General features: G+C 45.8%; 1 pseudogene; it reads right to left on the reverse strand.

The window, feature by feature from the left end:
- Positions 1–17,135: 17,135 nt before the first annotated feature.
- LOC121164179 lies at positions 17,136–17,304 on the reverse strand (annotated as a pseudogene).
- Positions 17,305–17,510: the final 206 nt, after the last annotated feature.

The following is a 17,510-nucleotide window of genomic DNA, read 5'->3' on the forward strand; positions in this document are numbered from 1 at the left end:
GTGGAAGAGTGTAAGTTCCCAAGTGTGGGGATTGTTTATCACATGGTGTTAGCTGACTGATACAAGTGGTGCTCAAGACAGACCTGATCTTTGCCCTTATATAATTTGCAGTCTTGGAGGAAGGCAGTTATGAGACTGGTAATGACACAGGAAATTAATTGTAGTATGTGAGTCCGGAAGGAAGAACATGTGAATCCCCAGAGCTGCGAGAGTGGGTAACAGCAGTGCCTAGCCAAGTTCTGAAGGAGAGGAGGGGAGCAGTCCAGGAAAGAGTAACACAACTTTCCTATCTGTGACTCCCTGGCCTACTTAACACTGGTGCATTTGTGTGGACTTGGTGACTCACCTTAACTTTTCAAGTAACCAATTAAAATACAGTAATAGGTGTTTGTGATGTGCGTAGGTCAGTGCTGGGGCTCTGGAACATTCTGGAAACTTGACACTATGTTTTCCAGCTGCTGAGGCAGGAGAAGGCACATTCAAACACACTAACCACCAGTATGAAATATACATCATCGGTATGAGAGTGGCCCAGGTGAATCTGGGTGGTTACGTATGGCATTCAGGACTTGTGATCTGTTCATTTCCTTTTTGTCTCCTAGAACAAAGCCACCAGTCTCTCTTTAGAGAAGCTCAAAGATTTAAGAGTCAAGGGCCTCTGTAAGAAATAATTTCATAGGGGTATGGCAATAAAGCATCCCCAGGATGCAAGCGAATCTCTGAATGAGGGTCCATCACACTCATTAGTGCCAGTGGTACAGGCAGGAAGTGCAGATGCAAAGTGGGCCCATAGGAATGAAGGAGAAAAGAGGCTGATGGCAATAGGTACCATATCTGTGGCTGCATGGAACGTGACCTTAAGCTTCTCTGGCCCTCATTTTCACCATCTGGAGAATAGGGATGAGCATTCCGGTACACAGTCAGACTGCATTTGCAGTTTGGTACAGCCACGTGAGTGTGCCCTGGCCCATAGGATGTGAGGGGAAATGAAGTGGGCCCCTTCCAGGCCTGGCCAATGGAAGCATCCTCTGGGAAGTGAGTTTTTTCTTCTCAAGGGATGCAGTGTTGGCTGAAGAGAGGAAAGCTTTCCTTCTGGAAAGGAGGTCTTGGGATAGAAGTGGGAGGAACAGAGTACCCGCTCCTAACCCGAATCATGTGAGACCGTGACATGAATAAAGAAATAAACTACCAGAATCCACCGGTTATCTTATAGGCCTTAATATCCTGATTAATGCAATTACCTACCTGGCAGGATGACTGTGAGAATTTAACCAATTTGTGAAAACCCCAAACGTCAGGTGCCCAATACAGAGTGGCTGTTGCCATAACGATTATTACTAAATCCCAGAAGAATGATGTTAAACAAACTCTCCAGGGTCTTTATGAGTGGGGCACAGGCAGGTTCATGTCTGGCCCTTGGTTTCTTAAAGCTGCATCCCGCCAGCTACTGAGATCATAAGGAATCGGAGGCCCTGGGAAACGGGTCTTGGCGTTTTCTGATATCTGCCAGGAGGCCCGCAGAGCAGTTGGAGACTAAGTGAAAATGAGAGCAGCCTCAGAAATAGATGCAGTGGGAAGACGGCAGCGCTGCCGTCCCCAGAATACAGACAAGCCGAGAGTTCTCGTTTCCAGTAAGCTCGTTTGTGTGGTCCCTCATGACTGCTGCTGGAAATGAAAAACCTGAACATGGGAGAGCTACGGAGCACTTACAGACTCAGCCACAGAGCCAGCAGTGTGTGCTGTGGGATGCTCTGAGTCCCCAAGAGCCAACTGTCTTTACCTGGTTAAATTGTAACTGGCTAGTCAGTTATGGAGCACTTTTCATTAAGCACAATAACAGCATTTGCTAATCCAGGACTCACAAATTGGCAAGCCAGTTGTTTAAAAATAGAGCAAGTTGCCAACTTTTTAAGACCTGGAGGATTTTACACACATTCACATTCTTTTTTTTTTTTTTTTTTTTAAGATTTGTATGTTTATTTGAAAAGCAGAGCAACAGAGAGGGACACAAATATACATATATACACAGAGAAGAGGGACGGAGAGAGAGACAAACAGCCAGAAAGAGAAACCGAGAGCAACTTTCTTATCCACTGATTTACTCCCCAATAACTGCAACAGTGATGTCTGGTTGAAGTTAAAGTCCGGAGCCAGGAACTCCATCCTGGTCTCCTACATGGTTATCAGGGACCCAAATACGTGGGCTACCCTCTGCCTTTCCAGGCACATTAGCAGGAAGTTGGATCAGAAGCAGAGTAGCTAGGGCTCACACTGACACTTTGCTATGAAAAGTGGACATTGTAAGCTGCAACTTATGTGTTGCACCATGATGCTGGTCCCTAAATATTCATATTTCTAACATTTTTCTTATAGTCAAATGGCCTAATACTGATGGACCCACTTTTTCAAATGGTTTCTGAGTAGCTGCCCCTGTTAAATGTGACAGACTCTGCAACATTTGCTGAAGTACTTCCCCAGCTGGTTTACCATTTCTATTACTGGCCTGGCCTCTGTAACATCTGACTTTACAGCTCTTGAGTTAACTACTAAGATAAACATGACTTTGCCATATGGCAAAATGGCTGGCAATTATGACAATTGGCTACCATGATTATGCTAATGGTATTTTAAACACATCCATTTATTTGTTCCAGAAGTATTCATTGGATAGCTGCCATGTGCGATGTATTGTACTAACGATTGTGGAGATCAAAAATTGAAGGCCATTCCAGGAAGTCCACATAATGTGTGCAAAATCTGTACTAGAAGGTACAAAAATATCCATTTATAGGGCAGGAGAAGAGAAAGATGTGTCCCTCCCGAGAAAAGAAAATCAGGCTTCACAGAGAAAGAGACACTTGTGCCGGGCTTGGAAGATTTGGTACGATTTAGGTGTGCTGGAAATTGCAGGGATCTGCATCCAGGTAGAGGGACAGCAAGAAGAAAGGCCTGGAGGTCCTAACATCCCTGAGGAGGTACAAGGGAGAAACGGAATAATTCAACTCTATGGGAGCAGCACAGGATTCATGAATGAGAGCTGTACGAAATAAAACTGGAAACCTGGATGAGATCATTGTGAGAAGATCTTTGAAGCAATCTGGAGGGCTTAAATAATTTCTGTGGGCAATGCAAGATTTGGAGCTGCAAACAGCCAGGCTCTGCTGTTACTCAGAGAGAAGAGTCCAGAAATGATAGGGAAGGCTGATAAGTACAAAAAAAAAAAAAGAGAGACCAGTGATTATTGCAATTAAAATCTAAATCAAACGTGATAAGTGTCAAAGCCAAGGTCAGAGCAGTGGAAACAAAAAAGAGGTGACAGAAGTGATAAGAATTAAGGATGTGAAATCTCTAGAATTATATAAACAGTCAGCGGCTAGGGGTGAGAACAAGAAACACCGTGAAGTTCAATGTTTCTTAGCAGACAGAGCCTAAGTGGGGAGATGGGGAGAGGTGGTAGGCGGTGGATAAAGGAGGGAGAGGGCGTGGAGAGGCTGGGATTTAAGAGGGAAGAGAAAGGAAGCAGTGGGGGAAGGGCCTCTGGGGAAGCAGAACGGGGAGGGTGACGGGGGCGGCAAAGGGGAGGGATTCTGTTCACCTGCTGCCTGAGCAGTGAGAACTGTTCTTACCCCAGATCAGCCAGTGTCAGCCCTCTGGTGACACTAGCCTGATGGTTTTTTGGTTTCTGTTGATCCTCTGGAGTTCAGCACCTAAGAAGTCATCTAGGACCAACAAATGCTGTTCCTCTAGTTTCCACTGCCCCACTCTACCCCCCCACCACCGCCCATGGGACAGTCAACTGCTTCCTTTAAACAAGGCTCTAGACAAGCTCTTGTATCTCTTTCCCCTCCATGCTTTTTGTAGCTGCTTTTGTTTCCATTTCATGTTCATTCTCTCTTCTCCATAAATGAAAATGTTATGATCATAATGAAAAGTTACATAAAGGGACAGGCATTTGGTGTGATGCTTACGTCATTCCTTGATTAGCGCCGTGGCTCTGCTCCTAATCCAGGTTCTTGATAGTGTATGCCCTGATAATATATACCATGATTATGTAAACCCAGGTGATAGCTCCGATACTTGCAACACTCACCCACATGGCAGACCTAGACTGAATTCCGAGACGTTGGTTGTTTGGGATTTGGGGGAGTAAACCAATGGATAAAAGATAGTCTCTCTCTCTCTTCTTCTCCCTATTTTTTTTTTAAAGAAGACTTATTTATTCCTTTATGTGAAAGGAAGGCAGATGTTACAGAGAAAGGAAACACACAGAGAGAGGTCTTCTACTTGCTGATTCACTCCTCACATGTTCACAATGGCCAGAACTGAGCTGATCCGAAGCCAGGATCCAGGAGCTTCTCCTGGGTGTCCCAAGGACTTGAGCCATCCTTCACTGCTCTCCTAATCCATTAGGGATCTGGGTCAGAAGTGAAGCAGTGACTAGAACTGGTGTCCATATATGTAATGCTGGCACTCAGGTGGGAGGATTAGCCTGTTGAGCCACCACAGCAGCAGCAGCTCCTCCACTTTATAAAATAAGTAACGTTAGAACATTTTAAGTCTCTGTATCCCTAGAGGAGATACAGTAAATCTTTAAAGAAACTGTAGAGAATCTAACAAAGTATTTCTTATTTGTTTCCACCTAGATTTACTAAGTTGGTGTGATCCTCAAATCCATCCTACAGATAAGGAAATTGAGGCTTGTAAAAGAGAAATATCTGCTCCAAGCTTTGGCAGATGGCAACTAGTAGACCCTAAAGACTGCAGAGTTCACGCAAGAAAGAACTGAATTTTCTGAATTTTCCATTTTGAGGTTTTGGGGGTTTCAACTGAAGCAATTAGAGTTTGAGGTATAAATGGGTTATCCATCGCTGCTCTAAAACTGAATAACACCCAACCACAAAACCTCAAGGACACATAGCAGCGAAGCTTTACTTAGCTCACGAGTCTGCAAGGCTTCGCTCCTCCGACCTTGGCTGAGCTCACCCCATGCCTGCTGTTGGTGGAACGTTGATCAACTGCTGCCCTGATCCACCTGCTTCATGAATGGCATGGGTGGGAGGGAGCTGGCTTGCTGTTGTGTGGCCTGTGATAGCCTTGACTGTGATGACTGAATCCCAGTTCTGGTAGATGTCTCTTTTTTTCTTTCTTTCTGGCATGGCCAGATATGTTTCATAGTGATGGCTGAGCAAGTCAAAACAAGCAAGTGCTTTTCCAAGTCTCTTCTTGCAGCACCTCTGCCAACTGCCCTTTAGCTTGAGTCAGTCACGTGCCTAGTCCAAGCAAATCTCCACTGGGAGGCACTGGAAAAAATCATAGAGCAGAAGGCATGGAGATGCGGTTAGGGTAAGGAATAGGGCTAGGGACACAATCGGCTGCCTCAAGGGGAACATCTGCATTTAAAGTTTCTCATTTTGGTTCCTTTACAATACAGTTAGAAAACAAGACTTTTCAAGTGTCTTCCTGTGGCAACAGAGTTAAAACCTGAGCTTATATTAGTCTGTTTCCTGTTATTCTAATGAAATACTTGAGGCAGGCAACCTGTATGAAGAAAGGTTTATTTGATCACACTTTTGGAGGCCTTAAGTCCAAGATCAGGCAGCCATGGAAATTTGGCCTCTGATGAAGATCTAGTGACAAGTGATATCAGGGCCAGAAGTGCCTAGGGGAGGGAGAGATAACATCACCACATTGGTAGCCAATGAGTGACTGTCTTTTTATTATTATTATTATTTATTGGAAAGGCGGATATACAGAGAGGAAGATCTTCCGTCCGATGATTCACTCCCTAAGTGAGCGCAATGGCCGATAATATGCTGATTCGAAGCCAGGAGACTCCTCTGGGTCTCCCACACGGGTGCAGGGTCCCAAAGCCTTGGGCTGTCCTCCACCGCTTTCCCAGGCCACAGGCGGGGAGCTGGAAGGGAAGCAGGGCTGCCGGGATAGAACCGGCGCCCATATGGGATCCAGGGCGTGCAAGGCGAGGACCTTAACCACTTGCGCCACCACGCCGGGCCCAATGAGTGACTGTCTTAACAGCCTACTCTGCTAAGGGTAGTTCTCAGGATGCTGTGAGAACTGCCTCTGTCCCCATGAGGAGTGCAAGCCTCCCACAGATCCCACCTCTTCAAGGCTCTGTACCACTTCCCAGCAGCACCCTACTAAGGGCTGAGCTTGCGCACCATGGACCCGGGCAGACAAAGCACATCCAAAGCAAAGCAAAGTCCTTGGTGTCATCGTCAGGAGGCTCTCTGTCAGCAGTTCCCTGACAGCCTCTCCGTGTCTCTGGGTGCCCCAGCCACTCTGGCCAACCTTCCTGTCTGCAGACTTGGCACATCCTGCTCCCCAGATCTAGAAAGCTTCCCCCACTCATTACTGGCTGCCCCTTCCTCATCTTTCAGAACAGGATGTGCCTTCATCTTCCCACACCAGAACCCAGAGTTGGAGTCTAGCTCAGCTTCCTATTTACATTCCTACTCTCAACCCTCACCACCCTTGGCAGCATCAGCTTTCACTTGTTTCACTGTAGTTTTGTTTGCCCTTCCTGCTGGAGTGCTTAAAAGCTGATAGGACAGAAACCTCATCTTTCAGGGTCATTATTGCATCCCTGTGCCCAGTACAGTACTCGATGCAGAGAGGGCACTCTGTACACACATGAACCATTGAATGAATGGATGAAGATCTATACCAAATGTTTTTTTCTAGATTAATTAAAAAATAAACTAAGTCACTATGTTCCTAGAGGGGATATGGTAATTTTTTTTTTTTTTTATTGGAAAGGCGGACATACAGAGAGGAGAGACAGAGAGGAAGATCTTCCATTCGATGGTTCACTTCCCAAGCGGCCACAGCGGCTGGAGCTGAGCCGATCCAAAGCCACGAGCCTGTTCTGGATCTCCCACGCAGGTGCAGTGTCCCAAAGTCTTGGGCCGTCCTCGACTGCTTTCCCAGGCCATGAGCAGGGAGCTGGATGGGAAGCTGGCACCCATATGGGATCCCAGCACGTTCAAGGTGAGGACCTTAACGACTATGCTATGTACCAGGACCAATATGGTAATTTTTTTAAAGAGATCAAACTCTTTCTTCCTTGAGTGGCAGGCCCTGCATTCTCAGGCACTGCCATATCTTAGAATTTCTAGATGCTCAGTTGATCAGGGAGAATAGCTTTTGTCTGGAATATCTTTCCACTTGTGTGGTGGGGGTGGGGTGTAGGAGAACAGGAAAGCCATCCCAAAGCCTTCCCCATGAGCAGGTGGGGGAGCCGTGGTGACAGTCATGGGAGGCAGTGGGTGACACTGTCCTTGGCTAGCTCCTTGGAATCTGTGTCTTAGTAACCTCATCTGTAAAGTGTGGACAGTCATTGCCAGTTGGCAGGAGTGATGTGAAGGTGAAATGCATGTGGCTATAACTCGTCTCTCACAGGATCAAGGGCAGGACCACTCACTGGGGTGGGGAACCCATGACTGCCTCCCTCCCCTTCCTTCTCACACCTTCCCTGGAGCACGCATCACTCTGGGCTTCCTCCTGGCCAGACATCCTTGTTCCTATCAGAGCTCTGCAGCCACCACAGAGGGGTCTGGTTGTTGTTGAACAGGAAAATGACTTGGCATCTTCTCTGCACCAATGATTGGCCTAACAAATGATCAGATGCTGATAAACAGTGGCAAGCAGTGCCCAGTTGATCTCTTCACATCCAACCACCTGGCGCGGAGGAGAGAATCACATGCGCCTGGCCCTTCACTAAGCACTTTCATGTGCACTTCCTAATAATGACTGTATTCTCATCTTCCATTTTACAGACGGAAAGAGAGAGAGAGAGAGAGAAAGGAAGAAAGAAAAGAACTCAGGAAATCAGGGATCTTTATTCAGGATATTCAGGACCTGACTTTCTTATCAATGAGTGGCTGCTCACGTGGGCACCCAATGTGACAAGAGACAGAGGAAGGTATCTTTGTTCCCGAGAGAGAGAGGAGGGCATCATGACATTCCTGCGTCTGCATCACTCTGGGTTACGTGGCTCCTCTTCTTTCCTTCACAGTAAGTACAGGCTGGCCACCTTGCATCAATGTCAAAATCTACATTCACTTAGATCGTCTGCTTGGTGTTCCCTGCTCTGCTTCTTAACACTGTTCCATTGCTGAGACCTGTTTCTTAGCACTCATTTCAGCATTATCCATTCTCTATTTTCTGTTTGTTTTTATAGAACAAGGAGAGCAAAATGAAATAAAATAAGCTGATATTCTTTAAGTACCTTATGATCGTGTATGATGTCCATAAGAATGTGTTGGGCATTCACAGTTGCATGTGCTGTGTTATCCAATATTTTCATGAGAACAAATTCTGTTTTGATGAAGCACAGAAAAACCCATTTCTCCAGTTGGGATTTTCTGTCTGATGATCACAGGAATTTTCCACAGGTGAAGTTCTGGCTTCCTACATTTTTTTTTAAGATTTATTTATTTTTATTGGAAAGGCGGATATACAGAGAGGAGGAGAAACAGAGAGGAAGATCTTCCATCTGGTGATTCACTCCCCAAGTGAGCACAACGGCCGGTGCTGTGCCAATCTGAAGCCAGGAGCCAGGAGCCAGGAGCCAGGAGCTCTTCCGGGTTTCCCATGCGGGTGCAGCCGTCCTCGACTGCTTTCCCAGTCCACAAGCAGGGAGCTGGATGGGAAGCAGGGCCGCTGGGATTAGAACCGGTGACCATATGGGATCCTGACGTGTACAAGGTGAGGACTTCAACCACTATGCTATTGCACTGGACCCCTGGCTTCCTACATTTTAAGTCTTATTTCTCCCTTCCTTCACTACCCCCAGACACTTTCTGGGTACTGGTATAGAACTTGAGGGCTTCCAGCCCCATTTCTCCAGCTTACAATGATAAATGTCACGGGCGTGATAGGAATGTTTCAGAAGAAATGTGCACACTAGGGCTGCAAGCAATAGCCTGACCATACATACAACAGACCACAAAGCACTGGCCCTAAAACAGATGTTTCCCTATTATCCAGTTCCCCCTCTGCTGCACACCACTACCACCCTCCCTCCACATCCTCAAGACTGTTTTGTGCCACCTGACAGAACAAAAGGTAAGAGGGAGAAAAGTTGCAATACCTTCCCTACGTGGTTAGGTTGAGCAGCTCCGGTCCCAAGTGTCTTGGATAAGGGATCCCAGACATGGATCTACAAAACCATGCAACCCCATTGCCCTGTACAGGTGAGTCTAGGGAGCTAAAGCTTCAGTGGCTTGGTAGTGGGTCATCCAGCTGTGCTGCCACAGTTGAGCTCGAGTCGTCTGGACACTGTCTCTCACTAGGCCTGGGTACCGTGATAGGAGGCTGGTGCAATCAACGGGAATGCTAAGAGGAGATGTGAGTGATCAGCTCCCAGGGACTCAGAGACTGAGTCAGTCCTGCTGCTTGTTTTCGTAGAGAAAGCTTTGTTGGAACACAGCCACTGTCACCCACTCACCTACTGATCTTGCGCATGAATGTATCAAGTGACCAGTGCCTTTCCTTTCTCTGAGGCAGGAAGTGCCGGCTGTGGACAAGCAGGGTTCCGATTCTTGTCCTTCCTGTATTATCTGGAGATGCCTTGAATGGGGGGCCGGGAGAATGTTCCCAGAGGCCAGCAGCAGCCAGTCCAGGGGGGAAGCACTGACTCGTAGCCAGGGTTCTGGCAGCCACATTGCAACTCCCAGGGCCACGTGGAGCACTGGGCTGCTTTGTTGGTAGCGATGGCTATTCTGCTTTCTCAGTCTCAAGAGTCCTCTGGCCTCTGCGGTAATAGAGAATAAAGAGAAGATAAACGATTTAAACCAAGCCCCGAGAGTGACAGCCAGGACTGGTGGATTCTGTCTATGCCTGTTTCCTGCCTGCCCTCCCTTCCCCAGGCTTACCACTTGGTTCTTTTCCCACTACATGCATCGTGTGTTTCCTGACTGGGACTGCCTTGACATAACAAGAACTGGGTGGAGGACTTCTGACAGAGACTGTATGGTTCACAAAACTACTAACTTGGCCTCCAGATAAAAGTTGGGGAGAATTGTGAGGGTCTTGAAGAGGAAAGTGAGACAAGAAAAGTCACAGATTCAAACTACGGGATATGATTCCAGCTGAGTAGTTTTGCAGCTGTGCGCCCTTGGGCAAGTCACTCACCTTTTCCGAGCCTCAAATTCCTTGTCTGTCAATGGAGATGGATATGTTTCTCCCGTGAATTCGATGAGAAGATTCAACAAGACTCCATGTAAAAGAGCTGACACAGTGCCTTGACATAAAACCCAGCCGGTTCATGTCATGGACTATTCTTAGCTGACCCACAAAGATCTCAGCTTTCGGGTTAACATTATGTCAGCTCCGGTAGGAGGGTTTTGTGTGTGCCACGAAGCTCTGTGGGTTGGTGCGAGTGCTTTGTCTCCTGTGACGTTCTCAGAGTTGCATCCCACAGTGATGACAGCTGCGGTGGCCCACAGCAGCTCCAAGGAAAGGCCTGGCCTGATTTCTCTTCCTGGATGCACCACTCCTTATTGTCACCAAAGCTGACATCATTTCTTCTGCAGGACACTTGCCATTTCCCCAGAGACTTGTCATTCATTCATTCCTGGGTTCTTAGAAGGTGTTCTGGACTTTTCTAAGAAACATGGGCTGTGCAGATTTCATTGCCATTCAATTGCTGTTTTGCCTCGCTCTCACTCTGGTCCCAAACCACTCTTCTTCATCCACTGCAGAACATAGGATGGGGTTGGTGGTAGAAACCTTCTCAGAAATAAATTTGTATCAGCTTAAATGTCTTTGACTGCTAAAAGCAGCCAGAGAGAGGGAAATCTATTACTGCTGTCCAGGTCTCAGTATTTGCAATGAACCTGTTTCCTTGTGTAGCCAGCAAAATACCCTGGGTCCTGGATCTTAAAGGTCTCTGCCTACCACCTAACTTGGAGTTGGGCTACTTTGTTTCTTCATTTTAGTGGAGGTATGAGCCTTGGTGTCCTGTGTCTATTCTAATTTGGATTGTAACAGTGCACTGCCTTCTTAAAACCTCTCACCAGGGTTTCAATTAAATGAGGATTTCTTCACGTTCTGCGTGGCAGATCAGCTGGCAATGCACTCAGGGTGCTCCTGGTGTGGAAGGGAGCTGGGTATCACCAATGATGTATGGGCTGTGGTGGATTGGGTGAGTCATACTCTTTCCAGTGATTTGGAACCCATGAAAATAGTGTACCTATGGGCGATTGCAGTGACCTTCCACCTGACCTCCTTGCTTGTATCCCTGCTGCCTAACCTCCAGCTTCTATTCTCTACCCAGCATCCAGAGAGATCTTATTGAGAAGCAATGCAGAGTATGTCACTGGGCTTCCATCCTTCCCATGGCTAACAAATTGTTTCCAAGAAAACTCATGACATCCTTACCCTGATCTACAAGGCCTTAAGCCAAACTGTGCTCCTAAGGCTGCATCCAGCTGCCTGCTACCTGCCTTTGCAAATAAAGTTTGGGGACACAGCCATGCCCATTGCTTTATGATGTCGGTGGGGCTTGCTGCCGTGATAGAATTGAGCAGCTGTGGTAGAAACCATGTATCCTGAAAAATCTGAAATACTTACCACCAGTCTTTTACAGGAGGAACTTACCCTTTGCTGACTCCATGAGCCTCCTTCCCCACTCTCTGCTCTCACCTTTCAGACCCTGTCTTGTCTTTGATGACTTTGTGGCATCCTTATGAAGCTCTTTGTTCTTCCCCCACCTTGTCCACCCTCCTTCTGCAGTATTCTCCCCATCCCTTGCTCCATTACTTTCAATCTTGATTCCATACACAGCACCTCTACACCACATGCTTCCCTGTCACCCTGTTTAAGCTGCAACCCTCTCCCATCTATGATTTGTGTTTCTCCTCAGAGCTTTTCACTGACATAGTACCTATATTATTTATTGTTTTCTTCCACCCATCTACCCCAAGGTAAGTTCCTTAAGAAAATGGTCATTTCCCCAGGGCTAGAATGATGCATTGCCATAGTGCTATGCAAAATGTTTGTCAGGTTGGGGAATCTAACATGAAAGGTTTAAAATTTCGTGGTACGACAGCTCCAACAGTAGTGCAAGGTGGCTCCACAATACCACCAGGGTCCCTTACTCTTCCAAGTGGTTCTCTACCACCTTTGTATAGCCAGCTTTGTTTCTGCCTATGCTGCTCCCAAGAGCACAAGAAGTTCATTCAACCCTTGCCTCCTCTTTATGTTCAAGGCTGTGAAAGAAAAATGACTAAGAATAAAAAGCTTTTTATTATTATTATTACTACTACTACTATTATTATTATTATTATTTTAAAGGCAGAGTTACAGAGATGGAGCGGGAGAGACACAGACAAAAAAGAGAAACAGAGATTTTTTTTCATCAATTGATTTTCTCCCCTAAATGGTTGCAGTGTTCAGGGCTGGGCCAGGTTAAAGCACCATGCAGGTCTCCCACATGGGTGCAGGGATCCAAGCACTTAGATCATCTTCCACTGGTCTCCTAGCTGCGTTAGCAGGGAGGTGGATTGGAAGTGGAGCAGCTAGAACCCGAACTGTAATCTATATAGGATGCTGGCATTGTAGGCAGTGGCTTAGCGCATCATGCCGTTAAAACATACATCTCCTTGTCCAGTCTTGAGTCTACACAGCCATCTTCAAACATAGGAAGGTAGAAAAAAAATGCCTGATAGCAGGATTTCTCACCACGCTAGAGAAAACCAAAGTCCTGACAGTATGGGGAAAGAGAAATTGGATGTTGGACAGATGACTTTAAAGATCTGCCCCATCTGTCCTTTGGTTTTTCTTCTTAGCTGGGCGAAAACCAGAAGGTAGAACTTGGAGACTTCCATGGCTTTGGAAAAGTGCAAAGACTGGAATCGCTGTTGTTTTGTTTTGTTTTTTAGTAGAAGCTGATCTGAAGTTCCCCCATGGTGTAGTCTCGCAGTTCCTTGAACTTGATCTACCCACCAGCTTTAGGTTATACTCACTGCTGAGAGTCAGTTCTCAGCAGGACGGAGGTTCAGCCACTGTTTCTGTATACGTTGATCAATGAGGTGAAGTGCATTCTGGGAAGTGCACACACAGATGTTCACACACAGGTACCTTGATGTGGGTGTCTAACTGCCTTTGTCCCACTTACTGTTTACCTCTTTTATGCAAATCATCTGTGAAGCCAAGACTTGCCCCTCCTTTCTGATGAGGGTTTTAGATGTCTCTGTTGCAGGGCTCAGTAATCTTAAAGGAACCCATGCAGGAAGTAACAAGAGGTTGAGGCAAAGACCCCAACCCCAAGCCACTGACGCTAAAGCCTGGGTGCCCTTGATTCCATTCATTCCTTTCTTTGTCCATTTATTTATTTATTCACTCAACAAATAAATAGGTGTTGCATACTGGGTGCCAGGCATTTTGTAATGATCATGTCTCCTAGTATTGAGAAAACATTGCTAAAACTCTTCAATTTTGGTAAGTTAAGGGTGGGTCAAATAAACTAAAATGTGTACTCCCTATCTGTTTTTAATCTATAATTTTTTTCTGCGTATTTCTGACTAAAGAACACACCCATGTACCTTCATTGTCATATACTTTTTTTAAGTTTCACAGCTGACTTCTCTTATGTGTGTATTATTTGCTTAACAAGATCGTAAATTACTTGAGATTCTGGAGTCTGTCTGGTTCATTACTGAGTTGCCTTACAATTTGCCTGCACTGTGTGCAGTAAGGACAGTATTAGGCATACTGAACTCACAGGTTCCTGCTGTATGAAACAGAAATGGTGTTAGGAATTTTGGCTGTAAGCAACAGCAGCCTGCCCTGAGGGATTTAAGCAAGAAAGGGTTTATTGGAAGAATGTAGCTTACAGAAGCTATTTCACAACTCCAGCTGGGTTATGCTGCAGTGACAAACAGCCCCCAATGTCCAAGTTAATTTCTTATATCCCTAATGTGTCTACTGATTGGAAGGGTTTTTCTGCTATTATAATGACTCAAGGTCCAAAGCTGAAGCAGGCTTCACCAACTCCTGCTTCCCGATCCTGGAGCGGGGAAAAGAGAAGGGCCTGAGGGCAGTTACACATCTGCTCTTAGAGCTACTCCTCCCTTCCACTTGGCTAACCAGACCAAGACAAATGACCACTCCTGATCTCTTAGGAGGTAGGGAGATGCATGTCCATTAAGCAGTACAGATGGAAAGTTCAATAATTTTGATCAGCTTTGATAACTCCGCAGACTGTAAAACTATCTTCCTGAGTGTTTGCTCCCTAGTTGTGTGATTTATGTCACTCATTTAACATTTAGGATCCTATTGGGAAGCTCCCGCTGCCCGGGATAGTTCATGTCCATTGCTGCATCAGGAAGGCATGTGAAGGAGGGCATATGTTAGCCAATTAGAAGTCCACACATATGGCCAAATTCATCTCCTTGTTCAAGTTCTATTGGAATCTGTACTGGTAATCAGTGAAGACTAGAACATTCTGGATTGGGGCTGGCATCTAATTCTTCAAGCAGTCAATGCTAGATACTCAAAGCATATTTATTTTTAAAGAAAAAAATAAAATGGGTGGCACAGTGAGTACAGCTGCTGCTTGGACACTCACAACACATAGAGTACTAGTTCTGGCCCCGGCTTCTTGAATTCCAATCCAGTTTCCTGCTAAGGTGCTTGGGGAGGCAGCAGATGATGGCTCAAGACCGAGATGGAGTCATTTGGGGAGGGAACAGTGGATGCAAAACTCTCTCTCTCCATTTCTGTGTGTGTGTGTGTGTGTGTGTGTGTGTGTGTGTGTGTGTGTGTGGTGGGTGTCTCCTCTTTATCACTCTTTTAGATCAATCAATAAATCATCCAAAGGAACAAATTAATAAAGAAATGATGTTTTATTTATTCTTCGGCTTCAGCACTGGACACTCATTACATACTACCCCTACCTGTTTCCTGAAGTTTTTTTCTAGGACAGAAAGTTGGGGTTCAAATGATTGCGTAAAAGGCTGGATTCATCCAACCAAGCTTGAGGACGGGCAGCCTCTGCGAGACCAGTGATCCCGCTCTCCTGATGGTCCCTGTGTGGGGGCTGGGGTTTTTGCCTGCCTTCTCACCATCAGAGTGTGACAGAGGTAGCAAGCCCTCAGTTCCGAGGATTGGTTTAAGACTACCTGCTCACACTGATGCTCCGAGGGAAGCCGGGAGCTTCCAGGCCTCTGTCCATCTGAGTGGTCTTGCAAGTGGAACCTTCTCAAGTGAGAGTTGAAATAACTGTAGCGCAGCAACACCTCCTTGGTGCACAACTGTGAGACTTGGCAGCTGAGGACCCGGCCAGGCTGGCCTTCCATTCCTGACCGAGAAGCTAAAAAAATCATATTTGTTGTTTTACAATACTAAGTTTGGGAATAATTCTTTATACAGTATTGACAACTCACATACTCTTTCATACATTTAATAAATACCTAAAAGCACCATGAGAGGTCCCTGGGACTTATTGGTGCTGGAACTGACTTTGGCCCTTGTGGAATTCATTCACATTTGTAGGCAGGGAATAAACAGGGGCTTTAAGAAGCAAATGTTCATCATGAACCTCTCCAAGGGGGAGAAAGCATTCAGTGGATCCCAACCCTTTAAACCTCCCTCCCCCTTGCATTATGAGGCTAATGTTTTGTGGAACACATATTGGAAAGTTCTCTATTAGCTAAATGAGCAAATGACTAAACTTGTAATTTTAAAGGCTCCCCTATAAAAATTTCAGAGTATACCCTCTTTGTTCATTACCAGCTTAATAGCTATGTTTTCTTTTTTCCCCAGACCCCATGCGCAATTTCACTAATTTATTTAGCAAACACTGACTGATTATCAACTATGTTGTAGGCACTGCAAGTTCTGAATTGTGGCTTGGGTAACACCGCTCCTATTTTTCCAGAAGTAGCTTTGGAAATGTGCTAATTGTTTCATTTTGTGAGTAATGGTTTCAGGCACAATATTTGGGCAACAAGCAAGGGAGAGAGAATGGAACTGGTGAAATGTTAAAATCAAAGGCTTGTGTGTACTGAAGCGGAGCATTGTCCTCAAGGAGAAAAGACATAATCAGTATTGAAACAGTGCCTGAAATACTTCACTGGACTGTATTTAAAAACGCTGAAAGGATGTTTGCAACAAATAGAGCCATGAGCAGGTCTTTCAAATTGAAATGAAGTTCTGGCATGCTTTTGCCTCACTGCCATAGTTCCTCCCACCATAACCTGCTCCAGCCAAGCCAGGGAGTGGAAGCAGAGCTTCGGTCCACCTTGCCTACTGGGCGTTCCGAGTTCCACAGTTTGCACGAGAAGCAGGAGGAAAGGGGTACCTGAGTTATGAGACAGAGGGAACAGGAAAGCCTTTCGAGGAATTCATGTGACTTCCCAGATTCCATGAAGCAAGAAATTCCTGCTTCTTTGCATAGAAGGCATTTGGGGGCTGGTTTCCATATAAGAGAGCACCACAGATGGGTGCCTGCCTAGCAAGTGAGACCTTAGTTGAAGCTACCATGTCTCACATCAGGGTATCTGGTTTTGGTCACTGGCTCTGGCTCCTGACCTTAACTTCCTGTCATTGTGAACCTTGGGAGGCAATCATGATGGCTCAAGTAAGTTGTCCTTGCCCCTCTCGCCGACCTTGAAGAACTACATTGGGATCCTGGCTCCTGGCTTTGGCCAGCCCAGGGCTGAAGGGTGGAGGGCATATAGATAAAAGTGGGTAAAAGCTCCTTCTATCTCTCTCTCTCTCTCTTTGTATCTCTCTTTTCCACTCTTTCCCTTTCTTCCTCTCTCCCTTCTGAGTAAATAAAAATTAGTAAAAAGGAAAGAAATAAGACAATCAGGTAAGGAGAAATAGCGTGGATTGAAGATTTGAAAGTAACCATGAAGTCTTAAAGTAAATTATAGGGTCATATTTCTCCTCTTAAGAATAGGGCAGAGACCCGGCATGGTAGCCTAGTGGCTGAAGTCCTTGCCTTGTATATGCTGGGAACCCATATGAGCTCTGGTTCATATCCCAGCTGCTTCACTTCCCTTTCAGCTCCCTACTTATGGCCTGGGAAAGCAGTCGAGGATGGCCCAAAACCTTGTGACCCTGCACTTATATGGGAGACCCGGAAGAAGCTTCTGGCTTCTAGCTTCAGATCAGCTCCACTCTAGCCATTGTGGCCACTTGGGGAGTGAACTAAAGATCTTTCTCTCTGTCTCTCCTTCTCTTTGTAAAAATAATAATAATAAAAGAATCTTTAAAAAAAGAATATGGCAGACAATTCTACACTTGATCTTAGCCAAAAGGCCGAGAAGCGATAGGGGCAGAAATTTATAACATGCCAACCTTAGAGGAAAGAATTGACCATTCTCATAGGAAAATAAATATGAAGGAGGAAAATGACAAATCACGAGGACAGAGCGGGCACAGAAGGTGTCAATATTGTAACTTTATAAATGACTCATGAAAATCCACTTTAAAAAGACAAGCATTTTAGGACTAAAATAGGTGATAAGTAGAAACAG

Source organism: Ochotona curzoniae, unplaced genomic scaffold (genome assembly GCF_017591425.1).
Source record: "Ochotona curzoniae isolate NIBS_2020 unplaced genomic scaffold, NIBS_Ocur_1.0 contig_1014, whole genome shotgun sequence".
Lineage (NCBI taxonomy): Eukaryota > Metazoa > Chordata > Mammalia > Lagomorpha > Ochotonidae > Ochotona > Ochotona curzoniae.